We start from the raw sequence: 10,063 nt of genomic DNA, 5'->3' as shown, positions 1-10,063 counted from the left end.
GGACCGACATGCACCAGTTAGCACTAGAGCAGCTGATAGACTGTCTAACTCAGCCCCCTGTTCTAGGCTTTCCAGAATTTTCACAGCCATTCACCCTTCACACTGATGCGTCAAACCAGGGATTAGGTGCCGTGTTGTACCAAAAGCAGAATGGAAAGCTTCGTGTGATTGCTTATGGTTCCCGCACTTTAACTGCAGCTGAGAAGAATTACCATCTGCATTCAGGCAAGTTAGAGTTTCTTGCTCTCAAGTGGGCTATCACAGAAAAATTCCGTGATTACCTATATTATGCACCATTCTTCACCGTGTACACCGACAATAATCCACTTACCTATGTACTGTCCACTGCCAAACTGAATGCAACAGGGTATCGATGGGTAGCAGAACTGGCAGATTTTCACTTCACAATTAAATATCGCCCTGGTAAAGAAAATGTGGATGCAGACAGCCTCTCCAGGATGCCGGTAGACATGGAAACGTTTATGAATGAATGCACAGAGGAAATGGCATACGATGTAATTGGAGCAACCACACAGGCAGTGGAAAGGCAGGATGACTCCAATGTGTCATGGTCCATGGGTGTCTCAGTCAGGTGTTCAGCCATGGCCACAGATGTTTCCATCATTCCACTGACAAAAGGCCAGATCAAACAGGACCAAAGAAGTGATCCGACTATTGGACCTGTAATTCAGTGTAAACTAACACAGGAAAAACCATCACGTTCAGAACTAAGAAAACTCAGCCCACAGGTCATATGTCTCCTGAGGGAGTGGGACAAATTGGAGATGGATGAGAATGGGATCTTGCACAGAAAAACAGCAAACAGAAAACAGTTGGTCCTACCAGAAATACACAAAAGTACTGTACTAAAGGAGCTACATGATGAAATGGGCCATCAAGGTGTAGAGAGAACATTGTCACTGATACGGGACCGGTTTTACTGGCCCTATATGCAACGGGAAGTAGAGGATTATGTGACCAGAAGGTGTGTTTGCATAAAACAGAAGAAGCCGTGTCATGAGAGCAGAGCACCACTGACTAATATTGTCACTACTCACCCATTTGAACTTGTCTCAATTGATTTCCTGCACCTTGACAAGTGCAAAGGGGGTTATGAATACATCCTTGTAGTCATTGACCATTTCACACGCTTCGCCCAAGCGTATGCCACAACTTCCAAATCAGGTAAAACGGCTGCAGACAAAATCTTTAATGACTATGCTTTAAGATTTGGCTTTCCAGCACGAATACATCATGATCAAGGTGCTGAATTTGAAAATCATCTGTTTGCACAACTAAAAAACTACTGTGGAGTTGCTGGGTCCAGGACTACTCCCTACCATCCCCAAGGGAATGGACAAGTGGAGCGGTTTAATAGGACACTACTCCAGATGCTGAAAACACTCTCAGAGAGTCAGAAAACTAACTGGAAGGACTCGCTTAACAAACTGATTTATGCCTATAATTGTACCCGCAGCGAGGTAACTGGATTCTCCCCTTTTTACTTGTTATATGGACGCTCCCCACGATTGCCAATCGACATGCTGTTCAGCTTGACCTCAGAACAAGGAGATGGCAATCATCATGACTACATGGTAAAATGGAAACAAGGCATGGAAGAAGCATATGAGATCACGAGAGAAAATGCTCATAAAGCAGCTGTAAGAAGTAAAAGACATTATGACAGCAAGGTGAAGAGCTCAGTATTACAGCCAGGTGATCGTGTTTTAATAAGGAACATGACACCTCGAGGAGGTCCAGGCAAGCTGAGGAACCACTGGGAGGATGTGGTTCACACAGTCGTTCGTCAGGTCAGCAGAGATATCCCAGTTTATGAACTCAGACCTGAGAAAGCAAAAGGGAGATCAAGGATATTGCATCGCAATCTTCTTCTGCCATGTGACCATCTGCCTGTTGAAACTGAAGTGCGACCACGAACAAGAAAAAGAGCCGTGGAGACAAGTGAGGAAGTGGAACAAGCTGAGGAAGAGGATGACGATGATGAGTACTATCCAGTGTCATCTCAGCAGCCATTTGAGCCACTTTATCCTCAGACACTGAATCCTATGAGCACTGATGAACCAGCCAAACACCTTCAAACAGTGGAAAACATGTCATCTGAGCCAGAGAATGAACATGAAGTACTGAACCAATGTGAACAACTACCCGACCAAGAGGAAAATTATGTCGAGGAGCCATCAGTGGAGGAACCTGTTCCTGCACCTGTTCCAGACAAACACAGCAGGACCTGTGAGCAAGAGCATCAGCGACCGAGTAGAGAGCGCAAGCCACCAAAGATCTTCACATATGATCGGCTTGGTTCACCAGCTTGTTATAACCTGAGAACACCATCACATCATACACACTTCATGGTTCCACGGACTGTTCAGGCATACTGCCACTGATAACTGTATGGACTTGAGTGAAAAGAAACATTGTGATCACACACGAAACACATTACTGAACAGAGACAATGTACTTACACTCCACACCAACCACAAGGAAATGGACTGTTTAACACAGAATTCATATTCAAAGTGACTTTTGGACATTGAACTGATTCATATTGTGCTTGCAGCTTAACAGACACATCCAAAGCACACCACATGGCTACGGCCACTTGTATCACTCTCATGGACATTTGTCAAAGGAGAGAGTGACTGCTTTGACAAGCTGCACTAAAATGACTTTGTTCTCAAGCCAGCAGCAGACTGTGTTAATGTAACTGCATGGACACTGTAATTCATACAGACTGTATGAGAACACTGAAAGACTTTGGGTAATAACCCACACTAAAGAATGTATGAAAAGAGTTCCAGCTTGTGAAACTATTTTTGTAGAGTACATATAAGGTGCAAGAAACAGTTATAGTATGCAATGGTTTATTGTATGTGGTTTTGGTGATATTAATGTTCATAACTCCACGTTTGTGCTAAATGTTAAACATTTGGATGTTGAGGACAACATCTATTCTGAGGGGGAGTATGGATCATAAATTTGATTAGTTTTGAAGTTGTACATCTCTGTTCCTTATATTTCATGTGATGCCCTTATTAATGTTTTATTTGTTGCTTTGACTGTTTTCGAATAGAATATGCAGTGGGAATATAGAGGGAGATAAGCAGTGAAAGTTTTGCCTGGGTGGATTGTGCGTCGATCCATTGTTAATGCCTCAGGGCTCCAGTAGGTGGGTTCGCGCGCTTCCTCCTTCACTCAATACAGACGAGTGAGAGTGAGAGCTGCGTGTCTGTGCCGTTCTTTCACCTCTCCTCACTATTTCCCCTGTTTAAGGTAACTGTCATGCACAAATCTGTATAAATGTGTGTTACTGTTGATTATTACATTGTTATCATTGTTCATTGTAGCGGAAGATGTGAATTGCAGACTATTTTGCTGAGAAGTTCCAGTTAATCTCTGTTGCTGCGTATGCTAGTTTTCGCTATTACTCCGCCATATTGTGTGAAGATTTTTCTGTTACGATCTGTATAAGTTAACTACTGAAAGACATGCAGTACTTAAAGTATTATTTCATTGCTGTGAAAAGTTAGTGACTGTGTCAGCTAACATGTGCGAGTTAAAAAGATGTTTTTGTCTAATGCTACAGTTCATGTTATCTAAAGTATTCTCATCAGCTAATGCAGCGAACAATAGTGACTTAGTTTGGATACAGTTGTCCTGAGACTGAGTGCATCCATAAGAATATTGTTTTGGTTGTATTGCTTCTGAAACTCAATACAGACGAGTGAGAGTGAGAGCTGCGTGTCTGTGCCGTTCTTTCACCTCTCCTCACTATTTCCCCTGTTTAAGGGCACAACACAAGCATCAGCGAATGGGGTTGTTTTATGTGCCGACATGTTTGGGTACTAAAAATGCTCGGTGCTTGAAAAATGTTAACTGATACATTTAAAATAACGATGAAATGGTTCTGAAATGGACATTTTGCCTCTCTGTCCCCAAGTGAATTTAACTTACACATGTTCTCACTCGTTTTAATTGAAAATAATGACAACAATCACCAGATTTCAACGAATCTCACAAAGTAAGTTGTAACGAATATAAAGGCTGCTCTTTGTTAAAGGTTTTGGGTATCACAGTCTATCCATTTGATGCCAAATCGCAGAGCATTATCAAAGACTCAAAGAACAGTGGTGAGCTTGCTGTGAGTCTGACACAGAGCAGGAAAGAAATATTTAATTCACTTTAATTTGCTCCTGATTTTTTTATTAACTTCTTTTACCCAAATCTGCACATTACTTATCACTGCCTTCTTAATCATTTAAAAGACTAACACGGGAGGAAGCACTTCAGCCGTTTTACCACAAAGCAAAGAAGGTTCTTTGTCAGTTCGTCATTTTCTTCTCGTCTTTATTGATAATAGTCCTCTGCTGAGGGAGTGCTGCAGCAGATGTTTGCTTGCTTTCTGGAATAAGCAGGATGACGCTCACTAACCATGAGTCTACTTTCACAGGCCCCGATTAATCATCGAGTCCCAACATATCTATTTGCATGATATGCACTGAATGTTAAATGCCAGAAAGACTCATTATCACTTACATTCTTATTAAAAGTGAATACCACTGATGATGCTTTCCTCATGGGAAATAAGAAAGTGAGTTCTTACACTGTATAAATGAGCCGTCATTTCAATTCCAGCAGCTCTTCCTTGTCACGGATGTGAGAAGTTGGGAACTAATAAGAATCTGACACCCACACTCATGACTCCTTGAATATGCATGAATAAGACATTCTGTGGGTAAGTTAAAGGTTGATGAAATGTGTGTAGTTTATTTAAGACTACACAGAGATTTATTTGTGCATTTTCTGGATCTTCATTAGAGAAAAAAAAGACTTTAATAACGCTGGCTGCTCATTTATACACCGATCACTGCTCACGATTCACAGTACCCGGTCTCTGAGTAGCACTTCTTACTGTGTTATAAGAAGATGAAGTATCTTTAGAAGGTGCGTTCACAGTTCAACCATCTGCTCAAAAGTGTTTTCAAGCATGAACAAGCCTTTGAGGCTGTCTGTGCAGGGCGTTTTTCTTTCTGCATTTGAAGCTGATAAATACTAAAGAGTATTAGGGTCACGTTAAGAAAAAAACATTGTGTCCATTTTGAGATTGAAGTCTAAATTTTCTTGATTAAACTGGAAATATTAATGAAAGCATGGAAATCAGATTTTGTGAGTAAAGCTGACATGTGCAGATTAAAGTTGCTGCTTCAAGCCAAACAACTGCCACACAGTGCTCTGTGTAGATCAGCCATCTTCATTGTGTCTTGTGATACAACATACATCCTCTTTTTTTTGCACGAGGGTGTAACCACCAGTATCCTCGCATCTGTCCACTGCCAGCCATTTCATTTCTACAAATTTTTGTGTTTTTTTCTTCTGACCAGATTCAGTTTTCTGCTCCATCTTTTCAGCGTCCTGATACTCATCACCACACTGTGTTTGTAATAAAAGAGAAATAATTTCCTTGTAACTAAAACCAATTCTGAAGTATGATTCACATTTAACTCAGCTAAAGGCATTTTGTGGAGGGTATAGCAGCCGTGACAGTTTGCCTTGAAACAACTTTAATCTTTGTATTTTGACTTTTTTCTCAAAATAAAGAATTATTCTTTTTATGTGGCCCTAATACACGTTGGTAAATAAAAGCACAATTCTTTTTATTATTTTGCTTTTTTAAAATTTTTAAGTGGAGGCCTCTCTTGCCACACTTTTAATAACTGTCTGCATTCATCTACAGTATTTGCCTCATAATGTCTGATTATTTCAGTGTCAGTGCTCCTTGAAGGAACGTCTAAACTTCATGTAGAATTTTAAATGTAACACACATTTCACATACTGTTTATTTACTTTGCAGAATAAAACTAAAATATTCTATTGTCACGATACGTACGTGTGTTTCAGATCTTGATTTAATATTCTTTGACTATTGTTATTCCTGGTGATCTTAGTTCTCTCTCCTTTGTATTTTTCTTAGCCTGTGTTTAGTCTCTGTCCTCACGTCTTCTCTGTGCTTGTCCTGGTCCCACGTCTCATGTCTATGTTCCCTCCTCTCCTGAGTCAGTAATGTCTCAGTATGAAGCCCGTGTCTCTGAGTATGCATCTTTGTCTCGTGCTTCCTGTTTTATTTTGATAGTCCTTGTCCTATGCCAGCGTTTTCTACTTTGTTCCCTGTCTCGTGATGTCTGAATAGCTCTAGCTGTGTGTCCCTCCCATTTCCCATTCCTTCATTGTGTATTTAAGTCCTGTGTCTTCCTCTGTTTGTTGCTGGTTCGTCTGTGTTTTCTCCTGCATTTCTCTTGTGTATCACCTGCTTTCTTCATGTTCCCGGATTCCTTTTTTTCAGCCTTGGTCTTCATGTTCCATGTTTCTCTGTCTCAGGTTTCATGTCTAAGTTTATAGTCCCAGACTTTAGTTCCTTTGTGTTAAACAGGTGCTCCCAGATACACCTGCATCCACACACACACGCACACACCCACACATACCTGCCAGTACACAAGCATGGAACACAGGAACAGCAGCAGTGCAGAAGACACACACATCAAATAATCACAATAACAATAATAGTAATAATAATAATCAGGGATGCACCGATACCACTTTTTTGGAAACGAGTACGAGTACTTGCATTTCAGTACTTGCCGATACCGAGTACTTAATAAAAACATGATTTAAATTTGCAGGTAACAGCTTTAGTCCTATAATTTAACAACAAACAAACAAGGGACTAGTTTGGAATTAAGAACATTTATTTAAAATGAAAAGCAACTGGTTTCATAAAAGGTAGGCACTCATCAACAAATACACGTAGATTACTTAATTTGATAGACTACTCATACAGTAAAAACTAGAGATGGCACGATACCACTTTTTTATGTCCGATACCGATATCATAAATTTGGATATCTGCCGATACCGATATGAATCCGATATAGTGTTTTTTAATCAACAAAACTGTTTTTTAAATATCTTGCTGCATTTTGTATAAGTTCATACTCAAGTTTAAAACAACAACTACACTAAAGCTATTCTGTTATACCTGTATGCAAAAAAAAATATTTCATAGTTCAGCAATACTGATCAATCTAATAAACTTAAACCTACACCATCCTCCCTATTCTGGTATTTTAAAGAGTACTTAGCATATATATTAAGCAACCTAACTAATAGAGTTCCAACTCCCAGCAACAATAAAAATAAATAAATAAAAAATAGGGAACCACCCCTCACGCTCCACCTCATGATGCTTAATCGACGTAACCAACCTTAATTTGATGCAGTGTGAAAAAAAAATGCACAGAAATCAATTATTTTTCAAGAAATATTAAATAGATTCAACATCTTTCTTCAACAAAATTGCAGACTGCACAGATGGTACCTTCCCAAAGGAAAAAGTACTATAGCTTACTAGGGTATATATATTAGACTTAATAGTTACTATATACAGTAATTGACTTCTATTCATTTTACATCAAATTAAAACTTTGGGTGTCAGATAATTATTTATTAAAAGCTAGACATTTTAAATGAGAATAAGAAAGAAAAGTATGTCTTTGTGCCCCCTTTTCCCTGTTCATGCCCTATCGGCCCCCCTGGCTAAACTTTGCTAGATCCGCCCCTGCACAGTTACCAGCGTCAGCTATGTAGAAAAAGATCCTGGAGTAGAAATTAATATTAAATAAATTCTAACGACAGCTGATCAAGCTTAAACGTGCTGCTGTTGTTCAGCCGCTGGTTTCCTCTTTCTGGTGCAAAGTGGGCCAAAAGCAAACTAGAGTCACGGACTCGCGACAGAAAAGCCGATCAGCTGATCGTTAAGCAGTTTCATGATTGAAGTAGCAGCAAGAAGAGGCAGTCGTTTGTTAAGCTTAACGCAGGAATGCTTTACAAACATTCAGAGATGGACTTACACACTTGCTTTACTTCTCTCGGGATAACTTTATCTGTCACGGTCCGGGGCAGCGGCCGTGTGGAGAGTGGAAGGAGGACTCAAAGCGCAGCACTTATTCAGGTGTGAGGGTGATTTATTGATAATAACAAACATAAAGAGGAGATGGCAAAACAGAACTACGGATGAACTAAACTGGGTGAAACTACACAAAGGAGTGGCAAACCTGAACACGAAGGGAGAACAGCAGGGAGAGCACGCAGAGGATTTCACAGGGTAGATGCAGAGTACGCAGGGTAACACAGAGGATGAACACAGGTAGGAACACAGACGACGCGACGAGGAGCAGAGGAAATCACACGCTATAAATACACACTGGGTCCCAGAACCCAGTGTCTAAAATCCCAAACACAAACCATCCCAAAACAGCCATGAATAATAATGAAAGTAATAACAATAAGTACATAAACATAAAGTCACTGAGTCATGGTCGCAGGACCATGACAGTACCCCCCCCTCAAGGGCTGGCCCCCGACAGCCACAGAAACATACCACCAGATCGGAGGGACCGGACCACGACCACGGACGGAGGCCCCAGAGTCCCAAAACAAAGATGAACACAAAACCCACAGGGGAGCAGAGTCCAAAGCACAGTTCAGGAGGCCGTCCACGAAGAAGGCAGCGGCGGCGCGTAAAGAGTTCAGGAGGCCGGCCGTGCGGAAGGCAACGGCGGCGCGTAAAGAGTTCAGGAGGCCGGCCGTGCGGAAGGCAGCGGCGGCCACACAGGCAATGGCGGTCCGGGGGCCGGCCGTGCGGAAGGCAACGGCGGCCAGTCAGGCGACGGCGCTCGGCCAGTAGCCTAGCCAGCGGTCCAGAAAACGGCCGTATAGCTCCAGACCCAAACGAGGCTGGGCCAGGCGAGGCTGAGGGCACGGAAGCCGGGACCGCAGCAGGCGGAGATGATGATGCAGACACAAAGGCTGGACCAGACGAGGGTGCAGACACGAAGGCTGGACCAGACGAGGATGCAGACACGGAGGCTGGACCAGGCGAGGATGCAGACACGGAGGCTGGACCAGGCGATGCAGCAGACACGGAGGCTGGACCAGACGATGCTGATGATGCTGATGATGGACCAGACGAAGATGAAGCCGGACCAGACGAAGATGAAGATGAAGCCGGACCAGACGAAGATGAAGATGAAACCGGACCAGACGAAGATGAGGATGAAACCGGGCCAGGCGAGGATGAAACCGGGCCAGGCGAGGATGAAACCGGGCCAGGCGATGAAGAAGCTGCAGCTGAAGCTGGGCCAGGCGAAGCTGACGCTGTAGCTGAAGCTGGGCCAGGTGAGGATGAAGCTGGACCAGAATCAGGCGAGGATGAAGCCGGGCCAGGCGTGGATGAAGCCGGGCCAGGCGTGGATGAAGCTGTAGCTGAAGCTGGGCTAGGCGAAGCAGACGCTGAAGCTGAAGCTGGGCCAGGTGAGGATGAAGCTGGACCAGAACCAGGCGAGGCTGAAGCTTCAGGCTGAGGCGTGGCAGTAGCAGGTGGTAGCGCTGCAGGTGATGATACTGCAGGAGGCGGCGCTGCAGCCACAGGTGGAGAAGCAGCCACAGGTGGCCGGACGGGATCCTCGGGCCCCCCAGCAGGCGAAGCAGGAGGCTGGACGGGCTCCTCGGGCCCCCCAGCAGGCGAAACAGGAGGCTGGACGGGCTCCTCGGGCCCCCCAGCAGGCGAAGCGGGAGACTGGACGGGCTCCTCGGGCCCCCCAGCGAAAACAGCCGCAGAACCAGTGGGCACCGGGGCCCCCGGCACACATGAAACAAAGCCAGTAGGCACGTGGGCCTCTGGCACACATGAAACAAAACCAGCAGGCACGTGGGCCTCTGGCACATGTGAAACAAAACCAGTAGGCACGTGGGCCTCTGGCACACATACGGAGGGCTGCAGCTGCGCAGAGCACTGACCCTGCTCAGGCAGTGACAGCCCGGTGCAGTTCACAGCTGGCATCTTGGCCACCAGGGGTCCAGAGTAAGCTGAGGGCAGCAACCCCGCCTCTGGGGAAGCCCCGGAGTGAGTAACAGTCACTAATGTTGCCAGCTGTTGAGGAACAGGTCCGTAATGTAACAGTTTGTCTCCCTGCTCAGAAACGGCGGTGGA

The sequence above is a fragment of the Maylandia zebra genome, linkage group LG10 (assembly GCF_041146795.1).
Source record: "Maylandia zebra isolate NMK-2024a linkage group LG10, Mzebra_GT3a, whole genome shotgun sequence".
NCBI classification, from domain to species: Eukaryota; Metazoa; Chordata; class Actinopteri; order Cichliformes; family Cichlidae; genus Maylandia; species Maylandia zebra.
The sequence above is the reverse complement of the archived record's forward strand: the minus strand, read 5'-3'. Positions refer to the sequence as shown.